Genomic DNA, 25,125 nt, shown 5'->3' on the forward strand with positions numbered 1-25,125 from the left:
CATGGTATGTTGGTAGACGCGAAGCAAATATATGTCTGTGTCTATATGTGCATGTATGCGTTAACATTGTGTGTATGTAAAGAGAAAGCAACTATGTGTATGTGTTTTCCCAGCATACATGTAAGGAGAAAGCAAACTCTCAATCAAATAAATAGTGAGAGTGGAAAAAAGATGAGATTGCAGTTGATTATGAGTCTGGCAGCAGATGTTCTACACAAATCTAGCTCGCTGCATCCAGTCTGTTTCCATGGTGATGGAATCAGTAATTGTTAAGCTCAGGCGCTCTCCCCTCCTCTTCTCCCAGCAAGGTGGAAGCTGGATATGAGTCTGAACTCTCCCTAGACAATTGCCAGGCCCTAAAAAATAGCAGGAGGGCTGACGGAGTGGGAGATACAGAGACAGGGAGCTATTATTTTTCTCTCTATGATACTAGAAGTGAGGCGCTCTTCCTAGAAAATATAGTGTCTGAAGATGCTAAATAAATGGGCAGGAGTTTCCCTGAAATGGAGGTTCGCTGTGATTGGCTGCTGTTTCCTATGTTCTTGCCAATTGGAGCACAATTCGTTTCCAGCACTCTAAACATAAGCAAAGCTACATGCTTATTCTTTTGGACTTGAGGTATACACCAGGCAAAGGTGTGCAAAGGAGGGGGTCTCCTGTCACATAGCTAAACTGAAAACGGATCTCATTAAAGAGCTTCATCGGAGACCATCTGCTATTGAAGCACGTTTTTCCTTCCATAGAAAGCATTAAGTCATTTCCTTGCTATAGTATAGGAGGCAAATTTGTCATCGGGAACGATGGAACTACAGGATCTCTGTAAGTAAATCTCTGTGTATACTTATCCTGCTATTTCAGTCTGAGAACAGATCAATAAATAGTTTATCCGCCAAGAAAGAGGAAGGCAGATTAGCAACAACTGTAAATAGCACAAAGAGGGGCTTTTTGTGTGTTCGTTTCACATCTAGATAGATACGGTTTTATTAATGTCTCTAGACATCAGACGTACAGTAGTTATCTATTAGCTGTTTGTACTGCCTTGGGTTATCGGTTAGCCTAATTAGGATTAGTATGTGGAAGGGTTTTATATTTTGCTAGGTAATTCAGACTGTTTCTCTCTTTTAATAAAGAAAGTGAATCTCTTATACCAAACTACAGAAAACTGCAGGCGCAAAAGTAGGAGCTGCACCTGTGTGGTCACCAACGTTGTATTGTCGGCAGGCACATTATTATAATAATTTGTAAGGCACTAGTTCAGACATCCAGCCGAAAACAATCATTAGTTGTTGATCATCCATCACTGTTCTCAACATAGTGAATCATGCCTTCACTGCCCTTTATTTCAGTTATTTTTAAAAATTAATTTCAGCAGCAAGCTCTCTTCTGTTTTTAAGCTCTGAGACAGGAAGGAGCCCTTTGTTTCTTCACTAAGCAGGTGAGTGCAGGGCAAGCACAGAGAGTTCCCTCCTTTCCTCAGGAGGGGGCATACATTGGAACTTGATTCTCCTGTCTCTTGTGACTCGTCAGTTTAGCTCCTGTTAAGTAGATGCTGCACAGTTAGGGTCAGTGGGGCAAATTCATCAGTCCGTTGAAGTCAGTGGAGTTACACCAGCCATGAATTTGACCCATTCTTGTTTCTATTTGATCAGGTACTTCTCGTTGGACTGAGAGCTTTGCTGCTCAAAGCTCTTGGATGACTCTCACAGTGCGCAGTTCATTTATCTGGGTCACATAGGAGAGTTTTCCTTTGTGGCTACATCTGGCCATGCTCTTTGGGAGTTATCATAACCAACCCTAATGTAAATGCAGAATGAGGTTGCTTCTAGGGGTCCATTTTCAGTATGGTGTGTGCACGTGAGGAGTTAAGCACACAATTTCCTTTCCCAATGCTAAGAACTAAGATCTAACGTGCTACACTGCTGCCTGAAAATTTCATCCCAAGAGTCTCCTTTTCAGACACTGCTAAACTGAACAGTTTTTCTCTCTAGATATTTCCTCACATATTGTGGCAGGCAGAGGTACTATACAAGACTCATTCCTTCCGTGCAAGGAATAGAGCAGGAGTGACCAAACTTACTGGCCCTCTGAGACACATACGACAATCTTCAGAAGTTTGAGAGCCAGGGCACACCTGCTGGGAGCCGGGGGTTGAAGCGTCAGCCCTGCTCCTGCTGAAGCCCGAGCCCTGGCAGGTGCGCCACGCAGGGCTGAAGCCCCAAGACCCCCTCCTCGCTGGGCAGAAGCCCTGAGACACACCTTCCCACTGGGCAGAAGCCCCTACTGCACCATCCCACTGCAAGGCAGAGGTCCTGAGCTTCCCCTGCCCCCCACAGTCTGGTAGGTGGAGAATGGGGGGGGAGGGAATGGGGGGCTCAACGAGCCGCATTTTTATGGTAAAAGAGCCACAGTTTGTCCGCTCCTGAAATAGAGCCTGGTTAGGATGTTGTGGCTGGAAAAGGAATTTGTGTGTGTGATTTTCAAGAACTCTCTGATTAAAAATGATTTTTTTTTAAATATAGAATGTAGGATTCCATTTATATTACTACAGTCAAAATGTCTCTTAATGAAAGGTGGAGTTGGCTCTTCTAATTATTTGTGAACATTTAACACAATTCATTGCTAATTCCAGAAGACCATAGGTTAAGTTTGAATTCTTGCTGTTTGTGATCACTACAGTATTGGTCACTGCTTTCTACATTTACCAGTGATCCTTGTGGCATCTTTTATTAAAATAGTGTCCCCAGATATTCTGTGACAGTTTCACTACAAAGTCACTTTCCTGATCTTTGCAAAGAAGAGAGATGATATGTTTGCAACCATTGTCTATTATGGGGAAATTTCCCCTCAGTGCTAAATGGCATGAAGTGATGAAAACTAAATCCTTGAAAGGAGATAATAGTGTATCTGCTATGCTACCAGGCAGCTTATTCATCACTAAAAACATCACCACAGATGACAGCCTAAGCAGAGAGAGGTGCTCACTCGCAATCTTAGAGGTGGTCCCTCTGTGTCAGGGCTGAGACACATTGGAAGCACAGTTGCCAACTTTCACGCGGTAAATAAGCACCCCGACTTTAACAATAAGCCAAAAATCAAGCTAGTCCCATTTAAAAACAAGGCCAAAACAAGCCAATCCCTAAGAACCCCAACACTCTACATGACTAGATCCCCCCGGCATGCAGTCTGGGATGTGGTGGGCCAGCTGTGCACCCCTGACTCTCTCTTCTTCTTGCCCCTTACCCCTGCTTGCTCCCCCTCGCCCCTTGCCCCTGCTTGCTGGGAGTCGGTCAAAAAAAAGAAGCAACAAGCTACAAGCCAAACAAGCTACAAGCCAAAAACTAGCCAACAAGCAACTCTCAAGCCAATTAAACCAAAAACAAGCCCAATTTCTGCGTTTTTTTCACAGGTTTGGCCTGTCTGATTGGAAGGACAGCTGGGTGTAGTGCCTGGAGTTTACCTCTCTGTGCTGTAATTTCCAGAGCTGTCCTTCTGACCACCTTTCACAGGCACTGAAATACACACTTAAATTCCATAAAACAAAGCTTTCTACTTTCTGCTGTGTCTTAAGACTGATAATATTTGGGTTAGAGAGATATATTGTAAGGTTATTATAGTGCTAAGACGTTATCTGAATTCTTGCTAATGCTTCACAAATGTAGTTCAAACAGAATATAAATGTGTCAAGTACAGTCACTATCATTAACCAAATACTATTTGACTGACAGAATTCCTATATCTCCTATAACCTTGTTTGAAGGGATTTGTTTACTTGTCTATCCCGATACATTAGCAGATAAAAGGAAGGGGTGGGGAGAGAGAGCCTTTAATTGCTAAGCTTTGGGTAGTGGATCATAACAGTCTATCTTATGACTTCAACTCACTGTGGTGGCTGAGTTAGAAAAATCAGTGCTGCAATTAAAGACACATTTTGAAGTAGCTTTTTGGCCTTATGGTATACAGAACACTTGTTTACAGTCAGTAGAGGCATTCTGCATATTAGACTCTAAGCAACCAATGTCAGAGTCACAGACAATAAGGATTCCAGCAACAGAAGAGCAGGTGGACTTCACTGAGGATTGTGGCATGTTGGCAGCAATCAGGACATATAGTGCTGAAGGATGCCATCTTGGGGTAGCTTTAATTTCCTGGGTAGACTTGGAAAACACTGTTCAGTGGGCTCCTGTGTCTTTTAAAAAATGTTTTCAGTGGAGCTACACCAGTTTCCACCAGCTGTGAGTCTGGCCCACATTTTTTGCTTACATTTTTCTTGGGAGATAAGCTGTAAGACCTTATTGCAAAGACCTCTAATTGTTTCCCCTTTCCTGCATCAAGAAGAACACAGTAAAATACATACAAAACCAAATGGAGTAGACATTGTACAGTAAATTGCTCCTAGCTGTTGACTTGACACGACTTGCCTTCAGATATGTGCATTTACTGTGTTAACTATTTCTCTGTGGTTCGTAGTACACTTGGAGAGCCTCATTTACATAACATTAATCTTTACTGGGCAAATACAGCAGAAGGCTAGAAGGGATGCTTCCTTTAACAGAGAAACAGTAGAGCAGATGGCTGCAGGTTTTACACAGTTTCTGTATATTTTTACACAGTTAAAGATATTTAATTGGAGTATTTCATTTTTCCCTGGAACATAACCCTCATTTCACTTCCGTGGAAACACTGTAGCCATTGCCAACCCAGGTGAACTGTTCACTGCATTGATGCTAAAACCACCAGTGTCATCCTTTTGCCTACCTCATGTTTATTTTCACCCTATTAATCAAATAAGTTGACACGCCTTGTTTGTAAAGCCAAATTCCATTTGCCAGGTAGTAGTGGGAAAGATAAAATCACAGATTACTTTGAATAAAACTGCCATGGATGATAACCTCAAATCAAAGCAGGTTCTATTTTTTGTTTACTGTTGTGGTAAAAATTAAGTTTTTAAGGAAAAGTTAATTTACAGTTTAAAAAAAAAAAAGAGAGAGAGAGAGGACCTTAGAAGACGTGTCCAAATTCAAATACTGGCCCAATAACAGAGAGATTCCTCTTCTCCTTTCTTTCCAAACACGCAAGTACACCTTGTATAGTGTTTGCACACAGGTGCAAGTGTACACACGCACTCACAGAGAAATAGTCAGCACAGAATGAAAATGGAACAGCAAGAAAACAAAAGATTGAATCACCAAAGCCCATTGATTAGCTTGACGCCCATTTTGTTCAGCATTTTGCAGCATTAATCTAGAAAACGTCTATGCTTCACAAAAGTTTTCTGAACAATAGGAACTGTCAACTCTGGCAGATTTTACAGAGCTGCCATTGTTCCTGCATTGTCTTAAAGCTCTAGGTGACATGCAAAAAGATTTTTGGCAGTTGTTCAGGAATGGTCTAGTCACGTGTTCCTTACCTCACATATGTCATTTGCAATTAGAGTGCAGCTTAGCATAGAACTTTAGAAGCACGCTTAACCATCCCAGTGTTTTAATTTTATTGTATCCACTTAATTTTTTTTTCTGAAAAGATCACTTTTGACTGTTCTCAATTACAAAGATCTTAAATCCTGACGGTTTAAAAGCAAGCCTGACAATACAAATCAGAATGATTTGGAACTGTGTAGTATAAACATACATGTTCGAGTTCTAGTCGGGTCACCCACTTTCTCTCTTACAGCTAGGGCCTGATTCCCATTCTGACACAGGTTTTACAGTGGTGTAAATTCATCAATTTCAGTTGAACTACTTCTCATTTATACCACCATGAGAACAGAAGTGGGTTCTTTGAGGGTTTGGGGAGGTAGGGAGGCTGCAAAAACAATTCATCTATCACCTCCTTGTAAGACTCATCCAGAATGACCCCAATAACCATTACCAGGTCTGTTTGATTATGCCCATATCTAGTGGACAGTCAACTTGGTACCTTCTTTTCGATCAACATAAAAATGCCTTCAGTGCTGTGTGGTGGCCTAACTGATCTATGGTCATCTTAGAAGTGTGCAGTGACTTCCCTGGGCCACCTTCCTCAATAAGCATACCATGCATCTGATCCTTTAAAAAATGTACTTACGATGGGAAGGCAAAGAATATCTCCACTGGGTCAGCCCCACTCCCTTTGGCATCCCACTAATTCACAAAGAGATTTGGCCAGTTAATCCCAGCTGCTGACACATCAAACACCAACATTTAAAAAAAATCACCCAAAGGCCCATCCCAAACCCCATTCACATGAGAGAGAGAGAGAGAGAGAGAATGTATGGAGTCAGATTCTTGGTACAAAAAGAAAAATGCTCTTTTCCCCTCACCTCCTACAATGATCCAGAAACACCAAAAATCAAACCACAGCCCCTTCTAAATAATAATAAGAATCAAGAAATTAATAATATACGAAATAATAAAATAAAGCCACAGCCATCCACAAAATGCATCTTCCAACATATAACATTCTCCTCTTTCCGTCCTCACAACCAGCACTGGCATTCTTGAGGGGACTGTGATGGACGGCAGCAGGCATCACTAGCATACAGCGGAGCCTTAAATGTTAGAGCTTTCCTATCCCGTCCTGAGGTTCCCAGAGGCTACGATGGATGGCAGCAAAGAGAAGATGTCAGTGTATAGAACAATCTTAGTGTAAGAGGTACCCCCCACCAACTGGAAATGCTGCTCTTTGGTGGGGAGGGGACAACAGTAGTAACAGCATCAAGCAGAGTAGCCATCTTTATATTAGTTCCCCCTCTCCTGGAAGTGATATCAGGACATTGGGTAACTGTCTGGGAGCTTCCATCTGCTTTCCTTGCTGATGTGGCAGCATGTTTGCAGTGTCTGTAGGGAAGGGGGGTGATTCTGGGGACCTACAGCTTTCCTCACCAATATCGATCCTCTTTTCTGCCCTACCTTCCACCATCTAGTGCCCTCCCTCCTTTCCCTGAGGGGCTATGCCTACAGTTGGCAAATACTGCCATAGCTGGCAAAGCAGCAGCAATCGTCCCCTTGTATGAGAGGAAGAGTGATTTATCAGTGAGGACAGTAGCCTAAAATACAGGAGACCTAGGCTGAAGAACCTTTTCTAGTAATGGGGGTCATATAAGTACCTGAGATAAACTGATAGCATTATTTCCCTTTTTACAACACTTCCGAGTGCAGTATACACATTCACTTATAATAAAGATTCAGTTATCCCCCCCAAATAATGAGGGCCATGACGTTCATTTAGAAAAGCAAAGTGGTGGATAAGCAGTAGTCCTGGGTGCCAGTAACCTGCAGAGTTTATAAGCTCAGTGGGAGAGGCTTCAGAGCTTGTAAACTCTGCAAGAGAAAGCCCTTTTCCTGCAGACTTTACAGTATGAACTCTGGCAGGCTCATCCATTTTATGAATTCAGTGCATAAAGTGTAATGCCTATAAAAACATGCCAAAGTCAACCCTACGGTGGATACAACATGTGTGACTTTCAGATAATCAAGAACTTTGGTTAGCTTGGATTTGGAAAGTCAAGGCTCTACTGTATTGTGCTAATTCAATCTTGTACTGTGATAAAAAGAAGATTAATATTAGTTCAGTGTCAAATTAATGTGTCAAACAATGTACTTTGAATCTGAATTGGTGGACTGCATTTGTGAGTGCTATTGTTGTAGTGAAGAAAGTGCTCATTATATAGCTAGGAACCACAGTCTAGTCATCTTCATTTCTTTTTGTACTTTAGTTGCCTCATAATGTGAAACATCATGCTGAGAAAAGCTTTTACAGGTATATGTTTCAAGATCCACCTCCTAAAGCATGTTTGATGCCGCACAAAAGGTTTTTCAAGGGAGGTTTTTGAATATAAATAACCTTGCAGCCTGACCTATGGATCCACTTCCAATTTGCACTTCAGAAAAGGTTTCTACCCAGACACCATTATGACTGATAAAAAGAAAATTAGAAACCATGTCTGTAGCATTGCCATTTTATACTGGCGCCCACGGTAATGAATGGCTAAAAGTGGGGGAGATGGTGAAAAGATTTGAATGGATTCACACTTATAAAAAGAATACATCCACGGATGCTAAGAATTAATGGAGTAGCTTCAGGGTAAGATACAGCTGATGTGACAGTGTTTCTTTCTTAGCCTCACCAAGGTAATTTTGCAGAATTGAAAAAAAAAAAAAACAATGAAAGGTTTTAGATATTCTTCGAAATTTTACTGTGATAACACTCTGATGCTATCTTTGTGCTGGATCATTGATTTGTGATCTAACCTACAGTAAAGAGAGTCACAGTCTTCCCCCCACCCCCACCTCCCACAGTTTCCCTGCTGCTCTGGGGAGGTAGTGACCTGTGATGGGTCTATACCAGTCACAGCGCATGCTTCCTAAAGCACCGATGTAACTAAACCACTGCACGCATTTGAGGATGGAGTCGAGGCTCCATCCGCTCCCAACCTTTCTTGCCCACCTGTGTGAGAGGGGGACAAAGCAACACTGCAGAGCTTGCTTATCCCAATGTGTAGGAAGTTAAGTTTATACTCAAGGGAGTATAAACTGGGTGACTGGTGCAACAAAATGGCAGATTAAATTCAATGCGGATAAATGCAAAGTAATGCACATTAGAAAACATAATCCCAACTATACATATAAAATGATGGGGTCTAAATTAGCTGTTACCATTTAAGAAAGAGATCTTGGAGTCGTGGATTGTTCTCTGAAAACATCCACTCAATGTGCAGTGGCAGTCAAAAAAGCTAACAGAATGTTGGGAATCATTAAGAAAGGGATAGATAATAAGATGGAAAATATCATATTGCCTCTATATAAATCCATGGTACGTCCACATCTTGAATACTGTGTGCAGAAGTGGTTGCCCCATCATAAAAAAGATATCATGGAATTTGAAAAGGTACAGAAAAGGGAAACAAAAATAATTAGGGTTATGGAACGGCTTCTGTAATGAGGAGAAATTAATAAGACTGGGACTTTTCATCCTGGAAAAGGGATAACTAAGGGGCGGGGGGATATGATAGAGGTCTATAAAATCATGAGTGGTGTGTAGAAAGTAAATAAGGAAGTGTTATTTACTCCTCTTCATAACAGAAGAACTAGGGGGTCACCAAATGAAATTAATAGGCAGTAGGTTTAAAATGCACAAAAGGAAGGGTTTCTTCACACACTGCACAGTCAATCTATGGAACTCTTTGCCAGAGGATGTTGTCAAGGCCAAGATTATAACAGGGTTCAAAAAAGAACTAGATACATTGATAAAGAATAGGTCCATCAATGACTATTTGCCAGGATGGGCAAGGATGGTGTCCCTAGCTTCTGTTTGCCAGAACCTGGGAATGGGCGACAGAGGATGGATCACTTGATGATTATCTGTTCTGTTCATTCCCTCTGAAGCACTTGGCATCGGCCACTGTTGGAAGACAGAATACTGGGCTAGAAGGACCTTTGTCTGACCCAGTATGGCCATTCTTGTGTTCTTCTATAAATGTGTAATATGCCCCCCTTACACCCACACCACAATCTAGCTCTTTGGTTTTGGTTTCAGTATCCTTTAGCAGGCAGTGAGATAGTATGAAGGAGGAAGCAATGTGCGCTATAGATACTGTCCCAAATATTTTCAGAGGGGAATTTTAGTCACCTAGGGCAAAATTCTCTCCCCAGCATCTAGCTTGAGTTAACTCAGCTGGATGTTGGGGAACACAGTGGGTGAAAGAATCTTCTCCCACTGGCCACAGGGCACGAGCAAAGCTACTCCTTGGCCAGTCCTCCAATTTAATGAGTAGAGTAGCCTCTGTGGCACTCACTTTGCCCTCTGGCAGGGAAGAAAGAGATTTACTGACCTCACCTCTGGCTCTACCCCTTTACCTGAGAGGCTCCTTTCCCCTATTATCAGTGAAGTGGATTGGCTACAAAGAAGGTTCTCCACATCCACAGAGAAGAGACCAAGATTTTCCCCTTAGTTTTTGCTACTTCATTGTCTGGTCAAACTGCCAGTGATGCACCCAACTAAGGTAGCCAACAGTCCTGGAGTCTCCAGGAATTAAAGATTAATTTTAAATTAAAGATTATGTCATGTGATGAAACTTCCAGGAATATGACCAAACAAACTTGGCAGCCCTACACGGTGTATGTTATGCCCATAAACTCCCACCCTTCTACGCAAATGGCTGTTCTTTCACACAGATAAGGTAACATGCACAAACACAGTTTGAGCCAGAAGTTCCAATTTGCATGCACAGGTACAGTGATTTTTGGTACAGTGAGAGGCTCTGTCATATGTAGAAGTTTGGCCCAGGATTTTTCTGTCTTTAAATGCCATAATAAACCATTTTTAGATAGCTATTTAGTAGAACTTTGCAAAACTCTCTGGATTCCATTCATAGTAGTTGTGCAAATGTTTTCTTCTGTTTTGATTCTTATTGGCTGTCACTCTCTGAGTCTTCCTTTTGAGTTCCAGGTTTGATTTAACCTAAAAACCCAAAGGGCAACAACATGGTGTGAAATAAGTGTGTTCTTAATGTAGGTCCCCTCTACAGCTGCAACCAGTGGACTTGTGCTGGTTTCTAATTGAATAGCCTGGTCATGGGTGGAACTTAAGGTTGATGAAATAATTGATTCTCACATGTTGCACAAACCTATAAATCACCCCAAATTTGCTTGCAAGATTACCATTATTTGAGAGGCGTGGGCCTGATCTGTAGTATTGCTCAGACAAAATTCTCATTGATGCTAGTAACAGTTTTGCCTGAATAAGGATCAGGCCCTGTGAATTTAATGACTATGATTTTTTAATATATTTATGCAATAAGCCAAAGACTTTTAAATAGAAATTTCTTCACTGGAGCAAATATCAGGCAGTGTAGTGGTACAAACCTGAGCACCAGCACTTTGTCACTGATTTTGTAAGACAAACAAATTGCTGGTTGTATGGCAGCTTTTAGGATTACAGAGCATGTGCTGTGAGGCCTGACCCCAGGAGGAAATATTCACTTTTTTAAATACTGTTTGGCAATATAGAGTATTGGCTAGTAGATAAGACTCATTTTTCTCAGTAGGAGAAATGTATGATGATTTGCATCCTGAAAAATATAAGAAAGCACCACAGTTAATTATATACTTTTAAATTTAAACACTAAGGATTTGCTGCTACGTGTCCCAGAAGTTAGTCTGAGCTGTGATTTAAAAGGATTATTGAACTAAAGATCCCAGAGGTGATTGTTCTTTGTTGTAGGGTTGAGCTGTATAATTCTTGTGATTGTAGAATTGTGTACATTTCATCATGACCTTCTCTTGCATATGCAGACACCTGGAGCTGAATTCTGACCCTTTTTGATCATGCACTTGTATTCTAGCCACCACAAGTGCCTGTATAACTTCAGCGCAAATTACTTGTGTCCAAGGCACAGGTACTCTGGTAAGGGGAGAGTGTGTAGGGGATCAGGGTGTATACTGTGTCTCCTGATAGTAAAGATCCAAGTGGAACATTTCTGTGTGGCTGGTGCTGCAGCGGATCAGTGAAGGGTGAGTGCTGTAGGTTTTCTGGGAGCTAGGCCCAGATCACAACATTTGTGCTTTGCAGCACAATCTTTGCAGCAGACTTCGGTGCTTACACACATCAGAGTCAGATTATGGATTCTGGAGTTGCCTAAACAAAACAAAAATCCCAGAAAGAAATGCTGGCCCCATTGAAGTCAATAGCAAAGCTCCCATTGACATCAGTGGAGACTGAATTTCACCCACAATCTTTAGCGAATGCATTTTGTCCTGTGGAGGAAAACAGACAGCTGGGTGCCGAATGTCAAACTGCACTTTCTGTTAAAGCAAAAGGAAAACTCTGAGGCGCTCACCGTGAGTCGGTGGTTAAAAAAAGCAATAATTCTGGTATATAATGAATGAGCAGAGCTCTTGCTGAAAGCCTGCACCTGAACTCCTCTGACCTCCAGCCTATACTAGTAGAGTAGCGTGAGGTTTTTGTTCTTTGAATCAACTGGTACAAATAATGATCACTAAAGCAAAGCCTCAAAGGCCTAGGGACATTTTTTTAAAAAAATCTTTCCGCCATTTTTAACACCACTCTGACTGAACCAGTGGTCGTGTAACCCCCTGATAAGTGTGTGTTCCAGGTGCCCCATCTGTTCCCACTTGTATAGCAGATCATGAGGCTGTTACGAGCCCAGTTATGGAGCACTGGCTTTTGAGCTCCAGCAATAGCAGTTCATGCTTTTAGCTCTGGAGATCACCGGTTCTAACTGAACTCTGGTGTGTAGGCCGAGATGACAGCCATCACATTAACAACGTTAATAGCCCTTGTGTGGACATTTTTAGTCAGTGGTTTCACTGTGCAGTGTTTAATGGATTAAAGAATACCACAAAAGAGACACAGATGTGTCAAAATAAAGTTAATATTGGATAAATCAGCTTTCATTTTTATCTAGGAACTGCTTACTTAGTGCCAGATTCTATGATCTCTACTTGTGCTAAGTAGTATTTACTCACACGAACAGTCTTATTGATCTCAAGGGGATTCCCCCCAGGGGGAAGTGCTAGCCCAGGGGTCGGCAACCTTTCAGAAGCGGTGTGCCGAGTCTTCATTTATTTACTCTAATTTAAGATTTCGCGTGCCAGTAATACATTTTAACATTTTTAGAAGGTCTCTTTCTATAAGTCTATAATATATAACTAAACTATTGTTGTATGTAAAGTAAATAAGGTTTTAAAAATGTTTAAGAAGCTTCATTTAAAATTGCATTAAAATGCAGAGCCCCCCAGACCGGTGGCCAGGACCCGGGCAGTGTGGGTGCCACTGAAAATCAGCTCGTGTGCCGCCTTTGGCACGCGTGCCATAGGTTGCCTATCCCTGTGCTAGCCAATATGAAAAAGGGTTGCGGAACCAAGCCTTTAAGCAAAGTAGGTAAGGTACCTTTGAAAGGAAGAGCAGCACGTGGGACAGAAGCTGCTTTTACTGTAGTTTTAAAATGTCCAACTCCATTGTAGAAGTCTGTGAAAATGATCTATCATGCTTCACAAGGGGGAAGAGGGCAATCAAGGTATCTGGATTTGTAAGTCTAGATAAGGAAAAAAGGGCATTTATTAAATGCAATCTAAATGCTATAAATAATCTGTTAATACTGTACATTTTATTTTGCCCTACAAATGCATGGTTATCATTGGAAATGCAAACTTCTCCAAAATGTATAGATCTCTATTTTTACAGGTTATTTTTTATCAAACCTTGCCTTTGCAAACTTAAACAAGGCGGTCATTTTTCTAATCTGCGGTATCTTTTTTTAAAAGCATCTTTTGAAAAGAAACTCAGTTAAAATGAGCATAAAATACAGCCAAAAATATAAATAAAATGATAAAAAATACAGTTTCCACACAGGACCTTTTACCAGCCATTCAACTCATTTTATTTCCCTGCTAAAAATAGTACAGAGTTCTGAAGATTTTTTCTTATACAAAGTTTATGTTGTACATTTAAAAAGAAAAGAAGAAGGAACAGAACACATTTCTGCTACTTGATGTACATTTTTCAGGGTAGATAGACATGGTGAGCAAAGTGTGTTTGACTGTCTGACAACAGCACTTCAGCCCTTGAATGAAATTATATCTGCTCTGCTTGTAATCTTGTAGTAATTCAGAACACTTAACCACCGATTTACAAGCACAATAATCCAAACCCCCTGTGGTCAGTGGTGTATGTCTCATCAAGAGCCAACACTGTTCTTCATGGTCTTTAAATAGAGAGTAGTTTAACCTGGCACCTAGTAGAGTGTTGGGCTTTTGAAATGACTAGTACCTAGGCTGGTGGTAAAGCGAATGTGTAGCACTGCAGTTTGGAAGTAATCATAAGGATTTGCTCTTGAAGGTTTTCCACTGACTTCCAGTAGGCACTGCATCTCAGGTTGTAGTTCTTTTAGTTTTGTTTTTTGTTTTTGCTTTTTGGTGAAGTAACGGTGCTTAAGAAAGAAGAGGATGGAAATATAACAGGGAAGAAGAGATCTGTCAGCATGAAAAATTGTAGACCTTTGAGGTTTCTGCACTTCCAGCCTTTTTTTCCTACCTAATGGTAGTAGCTGATGTAGTAATGGATGCTGTTCATTGGTAAGCCTGAAGTACACCGTTACATTTAGAACCTGACAGCTTTATCTTTCTGGAACATGCACATTGCTTGCCAACCTACAACTGAAACAATTAGCTAGAAAACATAAAGCAGCTTCATAAAAATGTAATTATTCTCCAGCTAAAAGATACATTTATAGAATTTGTTTAAAAAGAGAAAAAGGGTGAACAAATCTCCAAGTACTTAGTTGCTTAACCAGATCTTTTGGGCTATATTTTAAGGTCTTAAAACATTGACTTATATAACATTAAACTCATTTAAGATTGTAAAATAGAAGATTAGCTCCTGCTTTGATGAACCAGACTGCTGCTGTATAGGAGAAGGAAAAGCAGAGAGAGGCTGTTACTGCAGGCACCCACTGATTCTATTAAAGACAGCTACTGAAGGGAGACATTCAAGCTAATCTAAGCTTACATAGGTCTTTGGTTATTCTTAGTTATGAGCCATTCTACTGTTCTCATATGCTCCCTTGACCCTTTTGCGGTTGTTTCTCAGGGCCAAATTCATCCCTGGTGCAACTCCAACTCCACTGAAGAGAATGAAGTTACCCCAGATAAAAATTTAGCCCTCAGAGCCTGATCCCGAGACGTGCTGAGCTTCCACGATTCCTTTTGTCTTTCGACATATGTGTCTAATAAAAATGCTTCCATAGTGTGGACCCACAGTCTGCTTCTCTCAGAATAGTGGAGTTTCAGGTGCTCTGCACTTTTTAGCTTTTCCACACTGGTGCACAGGTATGTCAGAAATGGCTGCAAATGAGCACTGAGCCCCTTATTACCCCCTTTGCCTCTGCCAGTGGACAGCACATTGCTCTGGTGGATCTTGCCCGGGGATGAGAATCTCAGTTTCCTACCCATATGGTCGGCTGGATTGTTTTGGCTTCTTTGGGGGTTTTTCATTGCTCATTGTTTACTCCCTTTGAAGTTACGTTTTTTGCCAACGTTTAGACTTCGCCAGGGAGAAGAATGTTGTCTGATGTAGGGGTGGAGCTGAGGGGGCATTAAACCATGTGATTTAGAAGTCTCCCTTGTAGAAAATGTTGAAATGCCACATGCAATTTTCTGCATTTTAGATTTCAAAGCATTCAGAACAAAAGGGCCTAGGTTCTGATACATTTACTTACACTTAGTAGTAGCACCTTTGTCCACAAGTAATGCCATTGACTTCTCGGTGGCTGTTTGTGGAATAAGGTACTATTTATTCAACATGAGTAAGGATGTCAGAATCTGGCCCACAGTAACCCTAGTTCTCTGAAAACCTCTACTAAAATAACCTCCTTCATCAAACTTTCCATAAAACAATGCACACCCTTATTATATCTCCCTTGGATTTCTTCCTCCTCATCTTACCCTTTCCTCTTCTTTCTCTTTCCTTTTCCTGCACCTCCTTCATCTGTTTGTTGGTGTAACCGTTTGATTATTCAGCCAACCTATAGTATCCATGTCTTTAAAAAGCGGTAGACTATGAAATGTGCTGTCAAAGGCTTTATTAATGTCTAATATGTTTTCCATGGATTCAGGAGAATCTTGATTTGTTTAAATAATTGTCTGTTCTTTTGTATTGGAACACTTGGCCAAGTCTGCAATCATTCAACATTCTGTTTCTGATTTAGAGGTAAACAGATGAGTAGCATATTTGGGGTGTTGAACCCTCTCTTGCCAATCTGCAGGTCTAAACCAGCTTCATTCTAGAAAAGAAAAAAAATGATCTGGGAAGTGTTTTAAGTGGACTTCTCATTATTACTCATATTATAGTAACCAAGCAAGTAATAGTAGAGGCTGCAGCTGAGATCAGAGACTCATTTTGCCAGGCACTGTGCAAACACATAATTCCTGCCGCAAAGAGCTCACCAGCTAAATAAGTCCAATCGATAAAGGGTGGAAGAAAGGAAGTATTATTCCCATCTGTAAAAATGGGGACCTGAGGCAAAGAAGGGTTCAGTGACTTGCCACAAGTTAATCCAAGAAGAATGTGGCAGAGCCAGAATTTTGGACCCACACCCTCTAAGCCTCAATGCAGTGAATTAACCACAGGATCATCCTTCCTCCCAATTGCTTTTGGCATCTTGAGAGAGAGCCGCTCGGGCCACATCTGGAATAAGGTCCTTGCTCAGATTTTAACTCGACCCTTATTGAAACAATGAACGTTGGCCATATTGTGCCATCTGTTTTTAAGCAGGATTTTGATGGGAATTTGGTTTTCAAATGTATGGCTTTATATGGTCCTTGAGTATGAACTTTGGAACTTGGCCTCTGGTTTTGAATTAGTCCAGATATTAGAGCATAAGCCATACCTCTGTGGTGTCTCAGTCACCCCAGGACTGTAGGACGTGGTTTCAAATTGTTACCACTCTGGCCCAAATATTACTCAGCAGCATTCAGATTGTTCTAAGCCCCTATGTTAGCAGAAAAAAATAATTCACAGTATGCAAACTGAAAATGCTAGGAAAGGTTAAAATGTGCCAGGCCCACGTTAGCATCTGTTGTCCCAGTAAAGTGGGTCATTTGCTACTGAACAATTTTGAGAGGAGTCCAGTAACAAAGATGTTCAAATCCTTAAGGTCTAGATTCACGCCAGATAACTCGGGCTCTAGTCCAGGACTGTCTTTTACTCACCGTCAGTGCGTACTGTAGCTCCTCATTACCATCACTATGACTTTATCCAGGGGTGAAAGTAAGTTAGAAGACTGACCCATACGCTGGAGTCCTGAGCAGGGGGGCCTGGCCTCAGCCGGAAGAGGTGTGGCCTTAACCGGAAGAGGCATGGCCTTAAACCCCAGGGCTTCGGCAGCAGGGCTCTGGTGGCGATTTAAAGGCCCAGGGCGGTAGCGGGGGCTGGAGCTCTGGGGCCCTTTAAATCCCCGCCAGAGCCCCACCACAGTTACCCCAGGGCTAGGGCAGCAGGTCTCAGGCGGGGATTTAAAGGGCTTGGGGCTCTGGCAGCCGCTACTGCCCCAGCCCTTTAAATCCCCTCCGGAGCCCCGCCGCCGCTACCTCAGGGCTTCGGCAGCAGGGCTCCAGTGGGGATTTAAAGGCCCAGGGCGGTAGCAGCAGCTGGAGCTCCGGGGCCCTTTAAATCCCCGCCAGAGCCATGCCGCCTCTACCCCAGGGCTCGGGGAGCAGAGCTCAGGCGGGGATTTAAAGGGCCCCGGGGCGGTAGCGGGAGCTGGAGCTCCAGGGCCCTTTAAATCCCCGCCAGAGCCCCGCCGCTACTACCCCAGGCCTTCGGCAGCAGGGCTCAGGCGGAGATTTAAAGGGCTTGGGGCTCTGGCAGCCACACTGCCCTGGCCCTTTAAATCCCCTCTGGAGCCCTGCCGCCGCTACCCCAGGGCTTCGGCAGCAGGGCTCCGGTGGGATTTAAAGGCCCGGGGCGGTAGTGGCAACGGCAGCTGGAGTTCCGGGGCCCTTTAAATCCCTGCCGGAGCCCCGCCACCACTACCCCAGGGCTTTAAATTGCCATCTGGGAAAGCCGGTCCTGGTACAGCGCACCGGCTCTTACCAGTATCCGTACTGGGGCATACCGGCTTACTTTCACCTCTGACTTTATCTCTTCGCTTTGGGGATTGTACTTCCTGCCACCATCTCTAACATCATTAGCTGTCTTAATGTCTGTGATCCTGCTTCACCAGCAAAGTCTGCTCGGAATGGTGCTTGGTTTTGTTTTCTGAGGCAGCAGGAGCAAACATCGGCTGTGCCCTCCTAGCACGGAAAGGGACCAATTCTATCCACCTGGCATGAGAGTGGAATCCACTAATAGTGAATTCAAATGCAGCAAAATTCTGTTAAGTGGTGTGAAAGTCCCAGTTCTGCTTACAGAGATCCTTCTGATTAGAAAGAAATTGTTCTGTTATTAAAAGAAAGTTTGATTGTACTCTCTAAAGAGAGTGAGTGAGTTAAGAAACCTAGGAAGGTAGAAACTGGGAAGCTATGTGGGTGATGTGTGAATTGAGGGCATCTTCTTTCATAAACACTCGTTGGTCCACATAACGTGCTCTGCAGCAGATCTGCAGATAGTAAGAATTGATTCATCCACAGATGCCTAGAACAGGAGACTAGAGAGATGGCAGGGAGGAAAAGGGGGTTCGTGTGCTCTATAATTTTTGTGGTAGAAACACCATTGTTCATAATTCGACATCTCTGCTTTGTTACGAGAGGCATGTACTGACATGCCACATCCCCACTTCACACACAGATAAAAGTCATGTACACAGTTCCATTCATTTGAAAAGTGGCTTTCTTGTGAGCTCTCTAACATCTATCCTGGGGCAATTTATAGAGACCTTTTGTAAGAGCAGAAAATACTCTGTTGTGGCTTTGACGTGCTTTTTAAACAATATTCAATAGCAATCCAAAACCATTCCACAGGAGTGGGTCCCTTCTGAGGAGAAAATTATGTAGTGTGGGAGAGAAGTATCCTTGTTGCACCTCGCCTTCTTTCCCTCCCCACTAAGCATTGGTCTAAGTAAAATAATTTATTATGATTAATATTAAAACAAAAACAAAGAACTCTCCTGAAAGACCTTATTGTGGTTTTCTGTTGTCCCTGTTTACTGGTTACCTCCTTTCATTTACATAAATCTTACACTGCAATATTTATAATGTCCTACTTACATTAGTATTTGCTCCAGAGGTCACTGACTTGACAGTCACTTCATCTTTTATTCTTTAAACTGTTCATGGAAAAATGCTGCTTTTGCTCCTTAATGCTTCATTGATCTTAAACCCTCCCCGTCTTAATCCCAGCCACAGTCTGTGAGCTCACTGTAATATGTAAAGACTGTGAACAGGTGATCCTGCAGAATGCTTACCTTCAGGCATTTGATAGCTCCTTTGAATTTGAAAGTGAAATCCTTTCTCAAAAAGAAAAGGGGGACTTTTGGCACCTTAGAGACTAACAAATTTATCTGAGCATAAGCTTTCATGAGCTACAGCTCACTTCATCGGATGCATTCAGTGGAAAATACAGTGGGAAGATTTATAGACGCAGAGAACATGAAACAATGGGTGTTACCATACACACTGTAACAAGAGTGATCACTTAAGGTGAGCTATTACCAGCAGGAGAGCGGGGGGAAGGAACCTTTTGTAGTGATAATCAAGGTGGGCCATTTCCAGTACTTGACAAGAACGTCTGAGGAATAGTGGGGGGTAGAGGGGGGGAATAAACATAGGGAAATAGTTTACTTTGTGTAATGACCCATCCACTCCCAGTCTCTATTCAAGCCTAAGTTAATTGTATCCAGTTTGCAAATTAATTCAGCAATTTCTCATTGGAGTCTGTTTTTGAAGTTTTTTTGTTGAAGAATTGCAACTTTTAGGTCTGTAATCGAGTGACTAAAGAGATTGAAGTGTTCTCCAACTGGTTTTTGAATGTTATAATTCTTGACGTCTGATTTTTGACGTCTGATTTGTATCCATTTATTCTTTTACGTAGAGACTGTCCGGTTTGACCAATGTACATGGCAGAGGGGCATTGCTGGCACATGTTGGCATATATCACATTGGTAGATATGCAGGTGAACGAGCCTCTGATAGTGTGGTTGATGTGATTAGGCCCTATTATGGTGTCCCCTGAATAGATACGTGGACACAGTTGGCAACGGGCTTTGTTGCAAGGATAGGTTCCTGGGTTAGTGGTTCTGTTGTGTGGTGTGTGGTTGCTGGTGAGTATTTGCTTCAGGTTGGGGGGGGCTGTCTGTAAGCAAGGACTGGCCTGTCTCCCAAGATCTGTGAGAGTGATGGGTCGTCCTTCAGGATAGGTTGCAGGTCCTTGATGATGCGTTGGAGAGGTTTTAGTTGGGGGCTGAAGGTGATGGCTAGTGGTGTTCTGTTATTTTCTTTGTTGGGCCTGTCCTGTAGTAGGTGACTTTTGGGTACTCTTCTGGCTCTATCAATCTGTTTCTTCACTTCAGCGGGTGGCTATTGTAGTTGTAAGAATGCTGATAGAAATCTTGTAGGTGTTTGTCTCTGTTTGAGGGGTTGAAGCAAATGCAGTTGTATCGTAGAGCTTGGCTGTAGACAATGGATCGTGTGGTGTGGTCTGGATGAAAGCTGGAGGCATGTAGGTAGGAATAGCGGTCAGTAGGTTTCCGGTATAGGGTGGTGTTTGTGTGACCATAGCTTATTAGCACCATAGTGGTTCTCTTGTTTGGACTGGTCCAGGCTGAGGTTGATGGTGGGATGGAAATTGTTGAAATCATGGTGGAATTCCTCAAGGGCTTCTTTTCCATGGGTCCAGATGATGAAGATGTCATCAATGTAGCGCAAGTAGAATAGGGGCATTAGGGGACGAGAGCTAAGGAAGCATTGTTCTAAGTCAGCCATAAAAATGTTGGCATACTGTGGAGCCATGCGGGTACCCATAGCAGTGCTGCTGATTTGAAGGTATACATTGTCCCCAAGTGTGAAATAGTTATGGGTGAGGATAAAGTCACAAAGTTCAGCCACCAGTTTTGCCATGACATTATCAGGGGTACTGTTCCTGACGGCTTGTAGTCCATCTTTGTGTGGAATGTTGGTGTAGAGGGCTTCTACATTCACAGTGGCCAGGATGATGTTTTCTGGAAGATCACCGGTGGATTGTAGTTTCCTCAGGAAGTCAGTAGTGTCTCAAAGATAGCTGGGAGTGCTGGTAGCGTAGGGCCTGAGGAGGGAGTCTACATAGCCAGACAATCCTGCTATCAGGGTGCCAACGCCTGAGATGATGGGGCGTCCAGGATTTCCAGGTTTATGGATCTTGGGTAGCAGATAGAATACCCCAGGTCGGGGTTCCAGGGCTGTGTCTGTGCGGATTTGTTCTTGTGCTTTTTCAGGGAGTTTCTTGAGCAAATGGTGTAGTTTCTTTTGGTAAACCCTCAGTGGGATCAGAAGGTAATGGCTTGTAGAAAGTGGTGTTGGAGAGTTGCCTAGCAGCCTCTTGTTCATATTCCGACCTATTCATGATGACGACAGCACCTCCTTTGTCAGCCTTTTTGATTATGATGTCAAAGTTGTTTCTGAGGCTGTGGATGGCATTGTGTTCTGTACGGCTGAGGTTATGGGGCAAGTGATGCTGCTTTTCCACAATTTCAGCCCGTGCACGTCGGCGGAAGCACTCTATGTAGAAGTCCAGTCTGTTTTTTCGACCTTCAGGAGGAGTCCACCCAGAATCCTTCTTTTTGTAGTCTTGGTAGGAAGGTCTCTGTGGGTTAGTATGTTGTTCAGAGGTGTGTTGGAAATATACCTTGAGTCGGAGACGTCGAAAATAGGATTCTAAGTCACCACAGAACTGTATCATGTTCGTAGGGGTGGAGGGGCAGAAGGAGAGGCCCCGAGATAGGACAGATTCTTCTGCTGGGCTAAGAGTATCGTTGGATAGATTAACAATATTGCTGGTGGGTTTAGGGAACCACTGTTGTAGCCCCTTGTGGCATGTAGTAGTTTAGATAGTTTAGTGTCCTTTTTCTTTTGTAGAGAACTGGAACTGGTTTTAAAACCTTAGCTACTACAGCACTGACGACAGCATTTATGCTGTATATAAGTGGAAACATAACGTAATCAAAAGTAAACTGTTGCATATTGTTTGCCATTTATAATCTTCGTCTCTGATTTACAAAAAAAAAGGAAAAAAAAATTAAGGGAATTCAGAGAGCACAAAAGGCTCTGGGAAATGAAGTCCTTTGGATATCCACAGAGCAGACAGTACAGGCAACATCCAAGCAAGCTTCGCTGCCCCATCAGTTTGCCTCAATCCTGACCTTAATGGGCTACTTACAGGGATGAGATATTAGTTCCTTCTCCATGTCCACCTAGTCCTAGGTCTTGTTGCTGGAGCTGCTTGCTCAGGGGACAGTTGCGTGGTTTTGTGATGTAGACCCTATCTGCTAGGAACTGGACTGAGATCACCAATTCATTTCACTCCTGCAACTTAACAGCTGTAGATTTTGCTTAAGGGCAAATGTGAAATAGTTTCCCAAGAAAGTTTCCCCTCTGCTTATACAGAAGATAATGGCTGTATCCATGGCAGTAACAGTACCAGCCAGATTTTCAGCAGAGCAGCCTCTCCTGGTTTTCACATAAAATCTCAGCCTGGCCTTGGCAGGGGAATGCCATGGAACTGCTGCTGCAGAAACAAGAAGACTGAATTAGACTCTTCAACTTTGACAGCTCTTTAACTTCACAGCAATGTTGGAGGATCCCAAAGGCCCCATGGAAGCCAGATGCACTCGTACTGTACAATTAATATAACCAGCCCTTATGGGGAGGGGACATATTTTAAAAATGCAACAGTATTTTCTTTAGAAAAAAGTCCACTATTGACATATAAAGCAGCAAGGTAAATGGCAAAGATGGATTGCAAAATTTGACAGTTCCGACAGGTAAATATTGGCTTTGCGCAAACAAGTTTCTATAAATAACCCGTCTGCTCCAGAAACTCCACAGATGGCAGCAGGGCTGCTGGGGGTATTGATTTACCCAGTGTGCTCAGTGTAGAAAAGCACAGCTGTCAGCTTTGCTGTTCTTCTTGTTCTGAACGTTGCTGCAGCTCCTGCTGAGAGCTATGTGCCTGTTCACCATTTTTCTTTGGCAAGTAGTGATGGAGATTAAGAACATGAAAGATGAAATTGGAAGGGGAAAAAAAAGTCAAAAAGACTAATAATAAATGAGCATGTGCAACTCTGTTTTCTTTAGGCTAGGAGCCTGGAAGAGCCTATTTACTCTACCTAATCTATATTGGGTAATTTGAAGGAGCCTATTCCTGTGGTACACAAAAGTCCAGGCCACTGAGACATGAAGGGGGCAAGAAAAAAAGCATGAGGAAATCCAAAGGCTTTTGTAAAATAATAGGGAGAGGCTGGATTTTGGGGGTAGGGAAACTTAGTTTTCCACCATAGTCCTTGCCCACACGTGCAAACTCTGTCCACAATCCCACAGTAGCTGGATATGACCTAGAAAAGAACAGCAGTAAAATAGGCCTAACGTTTAAACTGTCAGCATTAGGTTTAATGCAGTGTAGTTGTAGCCATGTCAATCCCAGGATATTAGAGAGACAAGGTGGGTGAGATAATATCTTCTATTGGAACAGTTTCTCTAGGTGAGAGACACGAGCTCTGTGTGGCTTGAAAGCTTTATCAGAAGTTGGTCTGATAAAAGATCATTAGGATTTTGCAGGACAGTCTGAATTTCTTGTTCAGCTTTGACTTCAAGGTCAGACATTCTACCACCAGACTATCAATGTAAGCTTTTCTTTGCAAACATAACAATTGGAAACATTTTTTTAAAGGGACCATAAAGTTAAAAATCTCATCTCCCTGAACGTGTTTTAGTAACTGACACCCAATATTACTCTCATTGAAAGATTTGTTTAAAATCATTTTTCAAGTTTGTTTACTTTGTGCATTTCAGCAATTTGTGTATACTCAGTTTCACAATTTCTCCTGCAGTCAGTTAAGCTTCAGTACAGTAAAACACATAAGCACTAGCTAAAGTTTAAACATGTGAGTAGTTCTGTTGTCTTCAGTCAGACTACTTACTGTATTTTAAATTAAGCACATGTTTAAATGCTTTGCTGGATGGAGACTTATATTAGTTTCTCCTGTTGTTTTAATGGGTCTTTCACACACAGAGAAAAATAGTTTTAACATAGAAAAAGATAAATCAATGGTACATCCTTACTTTAAATTCTGAGTTTGCTTTTCATACCTCTATCTCAAATAGTCCTAGTAAAAATAGAAATGGTAAAATCAGAAAGAATTAGTCATCTGGGGAATTGGAGAGAGCTTTCTATATGAGGAGAGACTGAAAAGACTGGACTATGGAAATAGCTTAGTATGCAAAGAGATTGGTAAGATGTTTAAAAGTAGTTGACATTTCTATGAGTAAGGATAGCATCTGCGGTTATACTAGTTAATCCTCCTGTGCCAAGACACAATTTCATTAAGAGATATCAAGAAGAAATTTCTATGCAATCTATGATAACAAGCTACTGGACTAAAGGACCATTGCTATTCATTTCCTGGCAGACTTTTCCTATGTTCTACTGATTTTCAGTTTTCTGTACAGTAAATAGGTAACAGGAATTCTTACATTTATCTTTTAAGAAAAAGTTATTTTATTTCATCTAAAGCTGCTCTTTCTCATCATGGTATGTCAGACTGCCCAACAATAAAATAACATTAATGTGTCTTTATACCCAGGCAATCCCTTCTTTCTAGCACACTTCCTGTTGGTTTGCTCATGCTTGTTAAAACAACATGTCTTCGAAAGTTTCCTCAGCTCAGACAGCACATCTGACAGCTTCTGTGGCTAGTTAGATGCTGTGATGGCCATAAACTTTGAAATGACTCAAGTATGATGAACCAAAGATAAAAATAAATATTTATTTTTAGTCGAGATGTATCATATTGTTCCTGAAAACATCTCAATTGGTTTCTTCAAATATTTCTCTCACACTGTATAAATATGTTATTTTAATGTAACCTAGATAATCACGAGCCATCCCGGAAGTCAAACTCTCTTCTTTCTCCCTCTCTAAATCTCACTTCTTCTGTAACAAGCTTCTTCAGAGGGATAAAATACCAGCCTGTGTCTCCTCAGAGACAAAAGAAAAATGCATCTTGTGAAAATATAACACAATGTGATGCCATTAATAATGGTTTCTTTCTAATTAGGGGCTTGTTGACTGAAGTTCCAGCGAACTAATATTTTCCTCCCAATCTAGTTTCAAGTAGCATTCACAGTATTTAATTTTAAAACAAGGTGGAAGATGATTTTACATAGTGACATAAGATTGAGCGAGATTTCTACCCCTGCTTGGTATTTTTACTGTATTGGTTACTCTGTTTTTGTTTTTGAATCTAAATTGGAGGTGGGAGGGACACGTTTTCAAAGAAAGCAAGCTCAAACACCTCACAACAATGGGTTAAATCTTCAGGCTTCTGTAAATAGTAATAGCTCCATTGTTGGATCTGTTAAGGATCTGCCTTAATGAATGTATGCATGGATAAAATGTAGGGTTGGACATCATCTTCTGTTTAGGAAATAAGAGAAAATGAGT

The 25,125-nt window shown here is 42.0% G+C and overlaps 1 protein-coding gene across 8 annotated transcripts in view; it reads left to right on the forward strand.

Annotated features, from left to right (window-relative positions):
* ELMO1 (engulfment and cell motility 1) overlaps positions 1-25,125 on the forward strand; it is a 413,918-nt gene that overhangs the window by 309,478 nt on the left and 79,315 nt on the right. The window contains exon 1 of one of the 8 annotated variants that reach the window (XM_037890050.2): positions 388-819. The exons of the other annotated variants lie outside the window; for them this stretch is intronic. The gene's annotated coding sequence lies outside the window, so the exon portion shown is untranslated. Of the gene's footprint in view, positions 1-387; positions 820-25,125 lie in introns of those variants that run through there. 8 annotated transcript variants of the gene reach the window in all.

The sequence above is a fragment of the Chelonia mydas genome, chromosome 2, assembly GCF_015237465.2.
Source record: "Chelonia mydas isolate rCheMyd1 chromosome 2, rCheMyd1.pri.v2, whole genome shotgun sequence".
NCBI classification, from domain to species: Eukaryota; Metazoa; Chordata; order Testudines; family Cheloniidae; genus Chelonia; species Chelonia mydas.